Here is an 18,474-nt window from a genome sequence, read left to right as displayed (position 1 = left end):
AGGCCCTAGAAATCACCTTTCACTGTGGGCAAATCCTCCACCTGGGGGAAAACGATGTAGCTGCGCATGTGTTTCAGCAGGGCAGACAACACTCTGGACAACACGTTAGAGAACATTGGCTGTGACATCCCTGATGCCATGACCACTGTGGTTTGAAAGGATCCACTGGCCAGGAAATGGAGCACTGACAGGACCTGCTCCAACTGGGCACACAGTTCCTGGATTGTGGAACGATCAAGTCTGTAGGTGATAATGATGTGTCTGTCTTCCATTGTCGACAGGTCCACCAGCGGTCTGTATATCGGAGGATGACACCATCTCATCATCTGCCCCAGCGGATGTACCCTATGGAGGAGAAGGGTGAGCAGAGGGTCATATACCACATAGCTTGCACAAGGGTGTTTTGCACTATTGTGATGTAATCGGTGTGTGGCGCTGCCTGTTCGTATTCCTGCCCAAAAGTGCTGTGACGCAGTTAGTTGCCCTGCCATGTGGCCCCTTGAAATGGCAGCTGCCTGACCTGTGAGGAGGGACAAGGGGAAATGAGGTAACTGCGCTGGCGTTGTGCAGCGTCGCGGTAGGCGGACAAAGACCGCGGTGCAATTCAGCATTGGTTATCATTGGGCCCTATGGGTTCCAGGAGCCAATGACGATGTACGCCGGCTGTGACGGTACGCACCGCCGTGGACGTGACCGCCATTTTCTATCTGTTCACTCATTTGATACCTGACCTTCAACAGGAGAGGACCTACACTGCAAGTGCTGCTGTGACCTGAGTCTGGAAGCGACAATGGCTACAGTGTCTGGGGAAAGGGCCCCTGCCTTCACCACGGAGAAGTTGTACAACCTGGTGGCTGGGGTCCTCCCCCAGTACATGCTACTCTGCGGTCCTCCAGACAAACAGGTAAGTACACTGTGAGCATGATGGATGGGCATAAATGTATGGAGTGGCGTGGATGGAAGATACATGTGGGGGGGCTGTGGCCAGCATGTGAGGATTGTCAGTGTATGTGTTTCAGGGCATGGTTGGGAAGTTGTGGCCAATGAGTAAGAATAACCAGACGGGGGAGTAAAACCCATTCTTACTTTACTTTTCCTCTAGGTCAGCGCCCACCAGAAGAAGGGTATTTGGCGTGCCATCGCCAAGAAAGTGCAGACCCTGGGGGTCTACCATAGACGGAGCACCCACTGCCGCAAAAGATGGGAAGACCTGCGCTGCTGAAGCAAGAAGACAGCAGAGGCCCAGCTGGGGATGGCCTCCCAACGTGGAAGGGGTGTCCGTCTTCATGTCATCCAACCCATAATAAATTACCCGGCAAGGCCTAGTATTTTACATCAGATAAGTGTGGTCCCCTAATAAAAACGGGCACCTCCCCCTCGTAAAGTAAGAAGAAGAAAAGAGCAGGTGCAGGTGTGAGCAAGTTAGGCAGGGTGTGTGAGCGATAATAAGGGTTTTATGGCCTGGTGTGCCTTGATGCTATCTGATTCGGCCACTGGGAGAGGGACTGACCAAACAGGTTTGGCCTGAGGCAATGGTTCCAGCTTGCCCAGGCCAGAGAGAAGTCAATCAAGGTGTACGTGTCCTTGGAATCAAATCTGACTGTATTATGAGCCTATGTGAGGGCAACTTTTAAAAATGGCTGCTGTGTATAAAATGGGAGCCACGAGTGCAGGACGAAAATGGCGATTTCGAGGTGAAAACGCTGCTGGAATTGAGCGAAAATGCTCATGCTTAGTGTACTAGTCATTATCGGTCTTTTGATGCTAAAATCGTACTGCTGTGGCAAAGTAAATTACATGGGTCCAGAATTTTTAGAACCACACGTCGCACCATGAGTCCCCTGATGTACCGGATCCTGGCGGTGGCTTATCCGGAGTTGTATGGGTGCTTGAGGGCATCACAGCAGCCACAAGGGGGTGAGTACAGTGTCATTCACCTGACTCTGCGCGCTTTACGTGGTGTCTGGGTGAGGGAAGTGGGCTGTGGGTTCCCCTAGGCCAGGGCAAACTTGCTAGGGTAGGTCCCTTGTTAGGCATGCTCTGTGGCACTCCAAACCCAAAAGTGGTAGTGGCCATCTACACCTAGTCAGGCTCCTGTGGGTTCCAGGTGTGCAGCAAATGGGCTTAGGCACAGACCCCCATGGCAAGGTGATTTTCCTAAGCACTGTTAGTGCATGGCCTAGTGCATAGGGCTGCTCCCTGTGTGTTGTGTCAGCCAACGGTGGTGTTGTTGCTGGCATTGACCATGTGTCTCCTCTGTCTTTCCCCCCTTTCTGCTTTGTCACCCTGTCCTTGTGTGCATTAGCATCATCTGGCGGTGGAGCAGTGGCACCGGAGCAGGAGGGACCTGCAACCCACATGGCCCAGGAGGGTGAATGTACGGACCCTGAAGGCACCAGTGGGACGGAGGGCGAGGGAAGCTCCACGATGGGGACAGGAGGAGACACCAGTGACTCCTCCTCTGATGGGAGCTCCCTTGCGGTGGCGGACGCCTCTGTGCCCACTGCAACAACAGGTACAGCCGCCACCCCCCCACCAGCACTGCCCTCCCAGCAGCACCTCAGCGTGTTTCCCGTGCCCGCTCACCCAGGAGGGTGGGCATCTCCTTCGCCCCAGGCACCTCAGGCCCTACCCCAATCAGCCCTGCTGCCCTCAGTGAGGAGGCTATTGACCTCCTGAGATCCCTTACTGTTGGGCAGTCATCCATTTTGAATGCCATCCAGGGTGTAGAAAGGCATTAGCAACAAACAAGTGCATACCTGGAGGGCATTCATTCTGGCCCAACAGAGAGCATTTCAGGCTCTGGCCTCAGCACTGATGGCAGCCATTGTCCCTGTTTCCAGCCTCCCCCCTCCAACTTCCACTACCCAGACCCAATCCCCTCTACCTCAGCCTATCCCAAGCACACCATCAGACCAGCATGCACACACATCAACACACACAAGTGGCTCAGGCAAACATAAGCACCACACATCCCACAGGCACTCACACAAGCACCATACCCATGCCAGACACACCAACATCCACTGCCTCCATTGTGTCCCCCTCCTCCACGTCCTCCACCTCCCTCCCAGTCTCGTCTCCTCTCACACCTGCATACACTACATCATCAGCCAATACCTCCATCACCAGCACGCCCATCACCACACACCGCTCACGTGCAATCACCACCCCCACTACCATGCACACGTCCCCTGTGTCCTCTCCCAGTGTGTCTGTGAGCACTCCTCCCAAAGTACAGAAACGCAGGCACACACCCACTCAACACCCATCCACCTCACAACAGCCTCCAGCCCATGCACCTTCACCCAAACTCAGCAGACGTACACCTACTACAACCACTACCTCTTCCTCCACTCCCAAACCCCCTCCATCTTCCCATGCCAGTGTGTCTAAAAAACGTTTCCTAGCTAACATTGACCTCTTCCATCCCCCCCGTCCTTCCCCTAGAGCCAGGATGTCCAGATCACAGCCCAGCACCTCAGCCACAAAATCCTCGAGCACTGTGGTCCCTGCAAGTCCGGGAACATCGAAGGCGGCACCCATCAGGGCTGCCAGTGTGCCACCTAGTGAGGCCAAGGACCACCCTATTCCGCCACCTGCCAAGGTGAAGAAGGGGCCCACATGCCGAAGGGAAAAGCCGCACCAACCACCCAGCAAGGCCTCTTCCAGAACCAAAGAGGGCAGTGCCAAGGTCCCAGCAGTGACTTCCAAGGCGGGGAAGGGACACAGGGGTAAAGGGAAGTCAGCTCAGGGCACGGAGCCTCTGCCTGAGGGACTGGTGTCACCCCTTCTGCAAGACAGAACAGCAACCTGTACAGCCGTGGCCACCGCCGCAACCACCGCCACCTGCACTGCCACCTGCACCGCCACCTGCACGTCTGCTGCCTCTGCTACATACCCCAGCATCATCGCAAGTTGGCACCCTTCCGAGACTGCAGAAGATGTTCTGGTGTCTCCCTCCACAGGTGCTGACACCTGCACCACTGGCAGCATCTCCGTCGCAGACACCGCCGCAGCCACTGCCACCTGCCCTGCGACGTGCCCAGCCAGTGCCACCACAGTGGACATCAGCAGCATCCCCAGTGGGCAGCCGTCCAAGGCTGCAGGAGACGTCCTGGTGTCTCCCTCCACAGGTGCTGACACCTGCATCACCGGCAGCATCTCTGCTACAGCCACCACCGCAGCCACCACCACCTGCCCCGTGACGTGCCCAGCCATTGCCACCACAGTGGACATCAGCAGCATCCCTAGTGGGCAGCCATCTGAGGATGCAGGAGATGTCCTGGACCCTGCACACACTACATGAGGCACCACAACCAGCACTGGCAGTACCAGCAGTTGGCAGGCTAAGTCGCCGCAGGGTGGAGTGTGTCTCTGCTTCCATGGATTATCCTGCTACCTGTTCCCTGAAAATCTCATGGCTCACACACCCAGGTGAGGGAATGGGAACTGCCACACCCCTGGTGCAGCACTCTGGGCACCATGCCCCCTCCAGAACCAGTGGAGAACAGCATCCACTATCTCAGTCCTTGGCAGGATGAAGCACTCTGGGCACCATGCCCCCTCCAGAACCAGTGGAGAAAAGCATCCACTACCCCAGTCCTTGTCAGGATGAAGCACTCTGGGCACCATGCCCCCTCCACAAACAGCGGAGAACAGCATCCACTACCCCAGTCCTTGGCAGGATTAAGCACTCTGGGCACCCTGCCCCTCCAGAACCAGTGGAGAAAAGCATCCGCTAGAGAGACTGTGGCTTTGCACTCCCCAGGACCAAGCAGTGGGCAAACCACCCACTTGAGAGACTGTGGCTTTGTACTCCCGAGGACCAAGCAGTGGGCAAACCACCCACTTGAGAGACTGTGGCCTTGCACTCCCCAGGACCAAGCAGTGGGCAAACCACCCACTTCAGAGACTTGAGAGACTGTGGCTTTGCACTCCCCAGGAGCAAGCAGTGGGCATGGAGCCCCCTCGTGGAGCAGTGGCATTGTCCCATCATCCGGCTGAGGTGCCCCCCGCTTCCCCCTGAGGGGCCTGTGTTTTTTTCAACCTGATGCCCCTGCAGTGTTCTCTCCATTTTGAGGCAGGTGTCATGTTTGGGCTTCGCCCATGCTTTTTGGGACCACTGGTCCACGGACATGTAATGGAACAGTATACGGACCTGTGTACCTTCTGTAAAAATTTGTATATACTGATCTTTTAAAGTTGTGTTGGCCTATCAGGATTTTCGATGATTACACTTGTTACAATCATTTAATTTGGTCCTTGCGTTCTTCCAGGGGGTGACGGGGTGTATCTGTGATGTATTTGGATGTGTTTGTGTGTCTGTTGTTGTGGGTGGGGGTGGGAATGGGGGTGTTGCGTGTGTTTGTGTCACTCTCCTTTTTCCTCCCCCCCTCCCCTGTGTGCTAGGTGAAGTACTCGCCATGGTCGTCGCCGCCGTCTTTGATGTTCCTGGTAGAAGAGGAGGTAAACCAATATTGGTAACACCTGTAACTCGGGCTCCATGGCGTCCTGGTTCCTCGTTGGGTGTCGAGAGGAGGGTGGTTTCCCTTCTGTGTACTGTTTCTGCAGTGCTTTTGATGTTGTTGGTACCGCCCTGGAAAATCTGGCGGATTGGTGCCTTGTAATAGTGTGGGCGGTACATTGTCTTCCGCCTGTCTGTTGGTGGTGACCGCTGCGGTGTTTGTTGCTACCGCCGTGGCGGTCGGAGTGTTAAAGTGGCTGTCTGTGTTGGCGGTTTCCGCCATGGTTGTGATTTCATTTTTTTTACCGCCGGCCTGTTGGCGGTATTACCGCCGCTTTATCACCGACCGCCATTGTTGTAATGAGGGTCTGAATGTTTCGCAGAGTACGTGTGACTACCCAAAATGTTTTGCTACAACTTCTTGACTCATCAATTACTGGTCTGTTCATCAGACACAGCCAGTGGCGAAACTCAAAATTGAGCCCATCCCCAGCAGAATATGAGGAGTGTCCCCAGAGGGGACATGCCCAACTGTCTTGACTGGCTACAGTTTGGGATTCCACATTCCAGAACGCCAGAGCAAGCACAAAACAGCTCACATTACATTCTACCAGGAAACTATCCAACCAATTCGTATCTACAGTATACATAGCTGTATATTACATATTTGTACGGTTTTCTAGGTATTACACACCCTGTGTAGGATAATAGATTTCCATTAAGCTGCAAAAGGAATAGGCACACCTTGTCTCCGTCTGTACGGAATAGGTTATGTTAGTTCTTTTATCGTTTCACAGTTAGGAGTTTGAGAAATTTCATAGTTTATTCAGCAGTATTTCATGACAATAAGGTAAATAGGCACACCTTGTCTCCCTATATACGAGGTAGATTATGTTAGTTCTTTTAGTGTTTCACAGCTATCAGTTTTGAGAAATTGCATAGTTTATTCACGACAATACGGTGAAATTACACGAACGGCTCGAATGTGGTTTGCTGGTGCATTGCATGAACATTTCAGGTGTCAAGTGAGATTGGGAGGAGATGAGCCTGAGCAGAAAATATATCCAGCTGAGATATTTTCTGCTTGACGTCTCAAGTGATCAAAAATGCTGCAAAGTTTCACGATCCACAACTTCATCAATTGGTAGTGCAAAATTTCTGAACGTCAAAAGTGGAATTAAATTTCACACAGACCTAGTCCTGAAAACTGATGCCCTACGGAGATGGGTAGTATGTGAGTTGTCTGTTCCTTTAGCTAAAACACAGTATAGTTTACATACAAAGCAGTCATTTGGTCGTGTCCACACTTTGATAATATTATCAATTAGTGATTTGGGTCAACAGTGTCACCTAAACTAGTTAATGATATTGAAGTGGGGTGATGAAGTACACTAATCTTTATTAAAAGGCTTTAAGGGGACCATGTTTTCCCATATGGATGCCTTTAACCGGATTTGCAGAGGTAATCCTATAGTCAAATGAAATCTCCCATCCCCGAACAAACTTCCAGGTGTGGATATACGCTCAAGGGTTAGCTGCACAAAATATGTAATTTTACAGAAATTAAAACATGTTCCACTGTCTTTTGTTTGCACATAGTTTCATTTGGTGTTAACATTTCATTTAAAGCCAGGTCATAGTGTTTAATAGTATCTGGCCTTGCATCAAATTCTATAGATGTTTGGGTGTTCCAGTTTCGTTATGGTCACTTTGTTTTCATAATGGGGGGGGGGTATTTGGCAACACAGCACCATTTTGCCCTGATTTCATGTCACCCTGTTAGTACAAACTATATTTTGTGCCGAAAAGTTTACTGGCCTAGTCGTTCATGCTGCTTTGCTTTGCCGAGTGCTCTTTAGTGTCCTGTGAGAGCTCGTGGCAAATGGGAAGTTTGGGCCATGGTGTCTTCCAGTAGCCCAGAATCACACGGGAACTGACCCTTGCCTCTAATCCCACTACTGATCCTCTGTTCTGTAACCGAAGAACATCTCAAATGAAGATATCCAACCCGAATCCTCACAGGGTGGCCTATCTTACCACTCACAATTTTATAAAGCGATGGATGAGGAATCACCCTTTTGTCCCTCCACCCAGGATGAGAGTTGCTACACTCTCTTGGTCTCTGGCAGTAACCTCTAACCAGTGGGTCAAGGCTCTGGATAGCGTTGGTCTGAAGTTATTATTACCAGTCCTCTCTCTGCATGATCAGTGATAAATGCTGGAACAAACTGGGCCATTATTTGCGAAGGACTTTCGCAAGTAACAGGTCTGCAAATTCCCTTTACTGGGAGTTAAGATCCCCATTGTAGCACTTGACTCTCTCAGGGCATCCAAGAAGAGCAGTTCAAGGCCTTTTGATGGAAGGTGGTGTGGGCTAGTACTCCCAGCTCGTTTGTATTCGAGAACAACAGTCAATAAGTTATTGTGCAGTCAATGCCTTTTCTCATAAAAATAAACATACTTTATGACATACAGACACACTACTAAATGCTATGCGTTAATTACACATATTTACAGTCAGATAAATGAAGATACCATTGGTGACACACCATAACAGTTTTTTTTAAATAAATCTATTTATTGAGATTTACAGCCATATGACACCCCTACCAAGTCCCCACCAAGCTCTGAGCCCACAATCACAGTCCACCACATATACTAGATACACAATCACAAAATAAGGGTATGTCAGTACCAATAAAGGGCGCCTACTGCTTTGTCAGGGTGTCACCACATTAGTAAAAGCTTAAAACGTGTTATAATCCACCAGTACAACTCTTGAAATCAATGGGGTTGGGGTTAGTAGTAGGTATGTCAGTACCAATAAAGGACGCCTACTGCTTTGTCAGGGTGTCACCACATTAGTAAAATCTGAAAATGTGTTATAATCCACCAGTACAACACTTAAAATCAATGGGGTTAGTAGTAACTCTCAATACTATTCCTTCTTACATAAAACCTAGCATTGTCAAACAACAACACTGTCAATAAAGTATTGTTTTTAATAAAATGTGTCACAGAGGACAGGGGAGACACAGCAGCTGTCATTCTCCTGGACCTCTCTGCAGTATTTGACACAGTCTCACACCCTGTCCTAATCAGGCACCTGCATGATATTGGCATCCAAGGACCAGCTCTCCGCTAGATCTACTTCTTCTTAGATAGAACACAAGCTGTCAACCTGGCACCTTACTTCCAGGAAGCCCACAAACTCAGCTCCGGAGTGCCTGAAGGCTCATCACTCAGCCCTATCCTCTTCAACTCATACATAATCCCTAATGGCCAACTTCAACCATACACATAACATCAACATCTTCTCCTACGCAGGTGACAAGAACTCATACTCTCTCTGTGGAACAAGACCCCCAAACCAAGAAACAAGATCCCTGCCTGCATGAATAAAATCGATAACTGGATGAAAGCCAACTGTCTCAAGCTCAAATCGACAAGACAGAAGTACTGCTCTTCAGCAAAAACACCTCAGCGTAGGACTCCAACTGGTAACTGGCTGAACTCGGACCCACACGCACACCCAGAACCAATGCCAGGAACGTTGGAATGATCATCGAGAGCAAACTGGACATAACCACACACGTCAATGCCATCACTGCATCCTGCTTGCACACTCTGAAGATGCTGAGGAAGATCTTCAAATGGCTCTGAAACAACAATACTAGATGAGAGCAGCCTCTACACTGGGATCATGAAGCAACCCACTAGAAGACCACAAACCATCCAGAACCCTGTAGCCAGACTCATCTTCAATCTCCCACACACAACTCACATCACACCCCACCTCAGAGAACTACACTCACTTCCAATACATAAACATGCTCAATTCAACCTCCTCACACATGCATTCAAGTATTACACAACTCAGGCCCCACCTGCCTGAATAATTGCATCCCCTTCCACCAAACACCTAGACACCTGCATTCTGCAGGACTCCTAGTCAAACACATCCCACACATGCACAGGACCATTTGGAGAGGACAAGCATTCTCTTACATCACTTCTAAAGCATAGAAATACCTCCCATTCCACATCACACCTCTTCCTCTCTTCCTAAACTCTGAATTGAGCTGAAGATCTGACTTTTCAATTAATCAACCTCGCATAGGCAAGACGAGGCACACACTCCTTTTAGTGCCAGGATTCCCTTGTGGGTACATTTTACATATACACATGACATGACATGATATGGCCTTTTACATTGCTGCCACAGCTGCTTTAGGACCAAACATCAGAAATTCCCTGAACTCCAGAACCCACCCCCCAAGACACATGCTCAGAGAGAGCTTTTGAAAACAATGAAAACCTCTTCTGGAGGCATAAATGTAACCCCCCTGGAAAGATTAGTGCACCTTTAAGTGGTATCCTCTGGCGGGCTGCCTCAGTTCCTGCAGCCTAAACTACTCACTAAAACATTGCTTGTGCTCCTGCTCACTCTTGGGTCATTACAAAAGCAAAATATGCAGATTTCTGAACTATTGCAAAGGCTTGTAGAGTGCTCCTTGGCCCCAGGTGAATAATACATGAGCGGCTTTGTTCGTTCTGCAGAAATGCTTTTCCTTTCTTTCAATGCACAGCCTCATACTGTGTTTTACATTTTTTAGGTGCCACGTGCTCCTGCCCCTTTGATGGGGCACCTGGCATGTGCAAAATACAGGGGACACACTGGGGCCCCCTACCACAGCTGGCACAACTATGGCATGCTTGCGCAAGACCAGCATTCACTGTATTCCTCCTGCCCGAGTGAAGACAGCAGTGCTGGGTGCTTCCCAATTCTCCCAAACATTGACACAGTGACTGGAGGCAGGCACCAAGTGGTGCTACTGGGATTTGTCTCTTCCCAACAGTACGGCTGAACTAGGAACACAAAGCAGCCTTGGCAAATTTTGTAAGACCAGCCCCATGGCGTGTGTTAGAAATGGGTCTTTGGTTGGCAGTCAGGTTACCCCCGGTCCAAGCAGGGACCCTCACTCTAGTCAGGGTAAAGGAGAATCACCCTCAGTTCACCCCCACTTACCTCTTGGTAGCTTGGCACAAGCAGGCAGGCTTAACTTCAGAAGCAAGGTGTAAAGTATTTGTACCAACACACACAGTAATTCAGTGAAAACACTACAAAATGACACAACACAAGTTTAGAAAAATAGATAATGTTTATCTAAGCAAAACAAGAGCAAAACAACAAACTTCCAACATACACAACTCAAGTTATGAATTTAAAAACAGAATAAGAGTCTTAGGGGGTCATTCCGACTCCGGCGGAAACCGCCCAAAGACCGCACCGCGGTCAAATGACCGCGGGGGTCATTTCAACTTTCCTGCTGGGCCGGCGGGCGATCTCCAAAAGATCACCCGCCAGCCCAGCTGGAAAGCCCCTGCAAAGAGGAAGCCGGCTCCGAATGGAGCCGGCGGATTTGCAGGGGTGCGACGGGTGCAGAGGCACCCGTCGCGATTTTCACTGTCTGCTAAGCAGACAGTGAAAATCTTTGTGGGGCCCTGTTAGGGGGCCCCTGCACTGCCCATGCCAGTGGCATGGGCAGTGCAGGGGCCCCCAGGGGCCCCACGACACCCGTTCCCGCCAGCCTCTTCCTGGCGGTGTAAACCGCCAGGAACAGGCTGGCGGGAAGGGGGTCGGAATCCCCATGGCGGCGCTGCAAGCAGCGCCGCCATGTAGGATTCCCTGGGCCAGGGGAAAACCGGCGGGAAACCGCCGGTTCCCCTTTTCTGACGCGCGGTCAGAATGGCCCGGGAAGCACCGCCAGCCTGTTGGCGGTGCTTCCTCTGCCCTCCACCCTGGCGGTTTGAAACCGCCAGGGTCGGAATGAGGGCCTTAATCCCTGGAAAACAGTGAGAAAGCTGTTATTGGACAAAAGTACCTGGGTAGCGTCAAAATAAAACCGCACAGGTGAGTGTGCATCGAAAAAGGCCAACGATGGGTTGATTTCTCCCTGGCAAGCAAGACAGTGCGTCGTTCCTCCTCCAGTCAGGTCAGCGTGCGTTGTTTGTTCTCTCCTTCAAGAGAGCGATGCATCGATCCGGACGTACACCTCGGGTCCGGGCTGGCTTTGAGTTGATTTTCCACACCCAAGCTTGTTACGTTGAAATCCGGTCGCGCGGTGTCAAGAAACCACGCTGCGTGGGGGCTTGCTTCATTAACAGCAGCCACTGTGGGTGTTGCACATCGTTTCTTCAGCCACGTTGCAACCATCTCCCAGCTGCGATGCAGGTGGAGCACCTATTTTACCCGCCAGGCTGGCGGCGCGTCATTAATCAGCAACGAAGCGGGTGGTGCATCAAAAGTTCGCATGCACAGCAGTCTTTGCGTGGATTTCTGTCCTTTTCCACCAGCTGCACCTTTCACAGGCCCAGAGACAAGTTAGGGCACCACTTGACAGGCATGACTCTCAGCAGAAGCCCAAGGGCTGGCAGAGAGAATTCCTTGATGTCCCTGAGACTTTAACAACAGGAGGCAAGCTCAGTTCAAGCCCTTGGAGATTCTTCAACAGTGGGAAGTCACACAAAGTTAGTCTTTGTCCTCTCTCAGGCAGAAGCAGCAACTGCAGGCCAACCCAGCAAAGCACAGTCACAGGCAAAGGGACAGTACTCCTCTAGCTTCTCTGGCTCTTTTCCTTGGCAGAGGTACCTCTTGGTTCCAGAAGTAATCTAATTTTGAGGGGGTTTTGGTGCTCTTCTTATACCCCTTTCTGCCTTTGAAGTAGGCCTATTTCAAAGAGAAGTCTCTGTTGTTTACAAGATCCTGCCTTGCCCAAGCCAGGCCCCAGACACACATCAGGGGGTTGGAGACTGCATTGTGTTAGGGCAGGCACAGCCCTTTCAGGTGTAACTGATGACTCGTCCCCTCCCACCCAGCACAGATGGCTCATCAGGATATGCAGGCTACACCCCAGCTCCCTTTGTGTCACTGTCTAGAGAGAGGTGCAAACAGCCCAACTGTCAAACTGTCCCAGACTAGAAATCCACAAACAAGCAGAGTCACAGAAATGGTTTAAGCAAGAAAATGCCTACTTTCTAAAAGTGACATTTTCAAACACACAATCTAAAAACCAACTTCTCTGAAGGATTTATTTTTAAGTTGTGAGTTCAGAGACCCCAAACCCCAAATATCTATCTGTTCCCAAAGGGACCCTGCACTTTGATAATATTTAAAGGCAGCCCCCATGTTAACCTATGAGAGAGATAGGCCTTGCACAGTGAAAACCGAATATGGCAGTATTTCACTGTCAGGACATATAAAACACATTAGTATATGTCCTATTTTAAACATACACTGTACCCTGCCCACGGGGATTACCTAGGGCCTACCTTAAGAGTGCCTTACGTATAAGAAAAGGGAAGGTTTAGGTCTGGCAAGTGGGTACACTTGCCAAGTTGAATTGGCAGTGGCAGATCTGAGCCATGTTTACAGGGCTACTTATGTGGATAGCACAACCAGTGCTGCAGGCCCACTAGCAGCATTTGATTCACAAGGCCCTAGGCACCTCTAGTGCACTTTACTAGGGACCTAATAGTAAATCAAATATGCCAATCATGGATAAACCAATCAACAATACAATTTACACAGACAGCATATGCACTTTCGCACTGGTTAGCAGTGGTAAAGTGCACAGAGTTCTAAAGCCAACATAAACAGGTCAGGCAAAATAGGAGGAAGGAGCAAAAAGATTGGAGATGACCCTGCAAAAGGGAAAAAGTCCAAAAGTGTGCATAGAAATGAGTCTGACCACTACAATGGGACTTGCTTGTCCCCCAAAAAGAAACATTCAGGAAAAAATGGCAAAAACGGTGCATCCTACAACACATTATATATTCAATTGTATTTGGTTTTAAAGCATAGTGAATGATGACCTTACAGTGCACCAGGATACAGCAATCATTTTGGGGGTTTTGAATGATTTCCTTACCATCACCCTCTAACAGTGCCTCTCATCGCTCCATAGAGCCTCTCTTGCATGTATTTCATTTGTTTTACAAGGGCCTCTCTTACCAGTGTAGGGTGTTGGAGCACTTTACATCACACACACATACAGAGACAATGAATCATACATGTGTAAATCCATGTATAGAAAATGATGACAAAGGGAACTAACTACAAGGTGTAGGATTTACATGTCATCCATACCGGTAGGCATGTTTGAAGAGTGCTTGGCCTGGGGAAGCATAAACTCAGGAATCAAAATGTAACACAGTGGCTAGGGTTTACTTTACTAATAACAATTTATTTCTACCCAAACAAACCCTTTTAAGCAAAATGAGGGCAATCACAGACTGTGACAAAATATACCTTCTAACCTTTATCATACATTTTAAATGCAGCTCTTTGATGGCAGTTCATAGCTCACTGTGCTAGATTATGATTGTTACTTATGAACTTCTCATAGCAAAAGGAGCTCTGTGACAAAAGCAGTATCCCCCTGAGCTATGCACATAAAATACTGTTCTGTGATCCATATAGCGCACGTTGTTTCCTGCTGGCATATTAACCCTCTGCATATTTATCTAATGTTATGTGTCACCCTTGAGCCAGGCAAGGGGAGGCAGAGCTAGAACAAGATTCACTAAGCCACGCAAGGCCATGTGGCATGGCTCTGCGTGGCTTGGTAAACCTGGAGTAATGCAAGGTAGTGCAAGTTGCTGCCTTGCGTTAATCTGCCCCAGGGGTAGGCTTAATGGGTAGAGCATGGGTGATCTTAGGCATCTTCCCATGGGTTTTGGTGCATTGCCAGATTTTCCATGAGTAGTAGACCTGGGAATGCGTCAAGATGCTACGTCTTCCGAGGGGAGGTATAACAAGGAGAAATATGTTATTTCTCCTCATTTGTTCCTCTATCTATGTATACTCCCTTCTGTAACACATATAGAAAGAGGAAAAGACTTCTAAAGATTGTTTTTGTGCAGTAAGGTGACCCCAAAGTGGGACGAGGATGGGGGAAGTGGGTCCAGCACTGTTAATGCAGATAGTTGCGGTATGAATGTAAATCTCACACTAAATATTCAACAAGGCAGGGAGAGATGGTGGTCTGTACAAAGTTTTGAATCACAGACTGCTCCTGTGTCAAGGAATGTATTCACCAGTTCAGCAGTCTGTCAACATTTGTATTTTATCTAATGCCTAAAGTCAAAATCAGACTGACCATAGCTAGGAAAAGTCCTGGCAGTCCAGTAAAAAAGAGTAAAATGGTTAAATCATCACATGCTCTTATAAGGGTCTCAGTCTCTGAAGTAAAGTTCAAGGGGCATATTTATCAAAGGTTTTGCATCGCTCTTGTGCCACGCAAGGGGACAGAGGCGGAGGCAAACTAGAATGAGATTTATCAATCCATGCAAGGCCACCTTGCATGGCCCTGCATGCTTGTTAAATTTGGAATAACACAAGGCAGCACAAGACTCTGCCTTTGCGTTACACTGCTTCAGGGATTTCCACAATGTCTTTTTACAGAACCACGCTGAAGATTTTGAGGCAATGCAATTTTCCTAATAATGTAGAATGTAGGAGTGTCCCACCTACAGGTGGTTTACCTCACACTGCTGTTGTAAGCATGGCTTTATGGCTGTATACCATTGTGCTCTTCTCAGGAATCTGTGTAATGTATTCTACGTAGGGTAGTCCACAGAGTCTGACAGGAGATTTCTTCTCTGGGTTATGTGATGTGAACTTCTGAGAGTGTAATTCCATTACGGTGAATAGATCATTTTTACCTTATTAGCGCGCATGTTGAATGACTTCAGGTGCATAAACCCTGTAGGATAGTGGCAGAAAGATTGTATGATGTTATGAGAGATGTCATTAATGATGGCATTTGAGATGTCATCAGTGATGTAATATGTGAGGTCACAAGCAGGCACTAGTTATAGTTAGCTCTGTAAATTATAGATGAGGAATTTCAGTGTTTTGTTGGTTTTAATTTTTTTAAAATCTTTATTCAACACCTAACCTTTGTTTTTACCAGTGAATATCTGTTTTTTTATCCTTTGGTCATGCACAGCACTGGGCCACTCACATTAGGGCAGTTGATTGCAAAATCCACACTTACACCCAACCCCCTGCTGTGCACAGCCTGTCATTGATGGCACCCCCCCGCACATGGCCCTCAGGGTCAGGGTGTGTCTTGTTGCCCCATTATGGGCTATCCTAGTTCTCTTTTCAGGTCTCAAAGACTGACTTTTGTAATAGTAGTAGGACCGTGGGACTCCCGCTGGACCAAACATCCAGAGATACCTAACTTTTTAACCTTGTCAAGCCCTTTTTAAGCACAAATTTCACAAAGTGCTGAATGGGTTTACACCAACTCACAAAAATGTACCCTTTCTGAGTTTCAACATTTTTCCAAAGTTGCTGTAATTATCGTCAGCCATTTTTCTGTATCTGAGAGCAAAGTTTCCTATGGCAATTAACATGTGAAAACAATGTTTTGAGAACCATTTTTTTCTTCGCTCCTGCTTGACAGATCAGCATGAAACTTTCCTCTAAGGAGCTGAGGTGAATGAACGTTAGCACTGCATAAGATAACATAGATTTCTATCTACCTGATTGCAGAAATATTTTCCATATATCATAACAAATTGTTTATCAGATCATTCTGCCCAGCTAAAGGGCTAAAGATATTGTTTGCTGGAGATTAAATTGGGCATGTCTTACTTATTTAGAGTTTGTAAGGACAATCAAGGCATGGACAACAATGTTCTTATAGGCAAATATTGGAACAGCCTGTTTTGAGAATATATGGAAGGCATGCAAAGTGACACTATGGGCCTTATTACAAGTTTGGCGGACGGGATTACTCCACCCAAAAGTGACAGATATCCTGCCTGACGTATTACAAGTTCCATTATATCCTATGGGACTTGTAAAATGGCGGATGGGATATCAGTCACTTTTGGGACGGGGTAATCCCCTCTGCCAAACTTGTAATGAGGCCCTTAGAGAGGAAGTCAAAGCTTTCTCAGCACATATAAAGATCTCAAAAGACTAAGAATTACAGACACTACAGAATACAGTTAAACTTGCTGAGAACAAATTAAATATGGATAAAAACAGAGATAAATGGAGGGGGCGCCCCCCATTTATTGGAATAACCTCAAAAGACTTCAAAAGACCTCAAAAGACTTACAATTACAGACACTACAGAATACATTAAAACTGGCTGAGCACAAATTAAATGTGGATAATAACAGAGATAGATGGGAAGCGCCAAAAGGAATTGCTGAGTTTTCTCATTAGAGAAATAGTAAGCTCGCAATCAATAGTCTGCAGATGTGTGAAGGAGACAACACTGGTAAACTATTAGCTTGGTGGGCTAGGACACAAACAGTCTCCAATACAGTAATATACATAACAGATATTAATATTCAGACAGTTTCTGAACCCAATAAGTTCAATAGTCAGTCACTTTCGGACAGTATATCAGGAACAATCCACCATTTCAGAACTAGATATTACTAATTTTTTGATTAAATAGACTAAATATTCCTTGCCTTGTCCAGACATTAACATTTCCCTTAACTAAATAGGAGATCACAATAGCAATTCAGAAAATGAGAAAGGGGAAGGCTTCTAGTGAGGATTGCTATCCAAGTATCAGTGGAAGAAGTTAAAGGACCTCTGTCCAATTTATTTATTGGTACCTTAAGAGGAGGGAAAATACCTGAATTATTTTTCAAAGGACTGTTAATCTACCTCCTAAAATGAGAAAACTCCAAATAATTTAAACAAATTTTTCCCTACTTTTAAACACAGATTAAAAAATAATTGTCAAAGTATTAGCAACACGATTAGCAGCTGTAATATCCCAACTACCCCCGATCAAAATGGATCCATTCTGCACCGTCAGCCATACATAAAAACCCATTTCTCAATCGAAGAGATAGATTTCTGCACTACACCCAAAACTGAAGCTATAGTTATTTTTATTGATGCAGGAAAGGCATTAAATGCACCCAATGAGAATTCTCAAGACAAGCGCTACTAAAAATTAAGTTCCCCACTCAACTGATCAAAGTTTCAATGGAAACTTTGACAAGTTGAATGGAGTATAAGTTTGCATACAGACAAATTTATGACCAATTCACCAAGATGCCATTACTTAACCTAGAAGGCACAAATCAAAGCACTAAGGGGCAACTGCACTGACCTCCTGGTCAGCATCTGCTGCCCTACCCAGCGTCTGCTGCCCTCCCCAGCTCCTCTGGCTGCTGCTGCTGTCTCTGCCTCTGCCTCTTGCCTGGGACGAACTGAGAGTCTCCTGACTCTCAGTTTGAGGCCCTCCTCCATGCGCAGGCTTGTCCCTGCACCTCATCCCTAGTGGCCATCACAAATAAGTATTTTGCTTTTCTTCTCTCCTCTCTGTCGCTCTTTCACTCTTGCATTTTCTGCCTATTTCTTTTATCATCCCTCGTTTTTCCCTAGTGCTTTTTACTTTCTCCCCTCTTCCTCAGCCCCCGTGAAGCACCTTTCCCACCTTCCCGCCTCCCAGCTGACTGCTCCTCCCACTCCCTCCCCTTCTTAATGGTGGCCTCAGCGCTGAGAGAGGGCAACTGCACTGACCTCTTGGTCAGGGTCTGGTGCCCTCCCCAGCTCCTCTGGCTGCTGCTGCCTCTTGCCTGGGACGAACTGAGAGTCTCCTGACTCTCAGTTTGAGGCCCTCCTCCACCCGCAGGCTTCTCCCTGCACCTCTTCCCTGGTGGTCTAGGGGCCATCACAAGTAAGTATTTTCCTTTTCTTTTCTTTTCTTCTCACTGTTGCTCTTTCACTCTTGCATTTTCTGCCCTTTTCTTCTATCATCCCTCATTTTTTCCCTAGTGTTTTTTCCTTTCTCCCCTCTTCCTCTGCCACCGCTCCTGTGAAGCACCTTTCCTGCCCTCCTGCCTCCCAGCTGACTGCTCTCCCCACCCCTCTCCCCTTGTTATTGTCGGCCATGATGCTGGTGTGCCAAAGGCAAGTCCATCTGCTCCCGTCCGCGCCTGACCACGCCCAGCACCAG

The sequence above is a fragment of the Pleurodeles waltl genome, chromosome 2_1 (assembly GCF_031143425.1).
Source record: "Pleurodeles waltl isolate 20211129_DDA chromosome 2_1, aPleWal1.hap1.20221129, whole genome shotgun sequence".
Lineage (NCBI taxonomy): Eukaryota > Metazoa > Chordata > Amphibia > Caudata > Salamandridae > Pleurodeles > Pleurodeles waltl.
Note: the sequence above shows the minus strand (reverse complement) of the source record.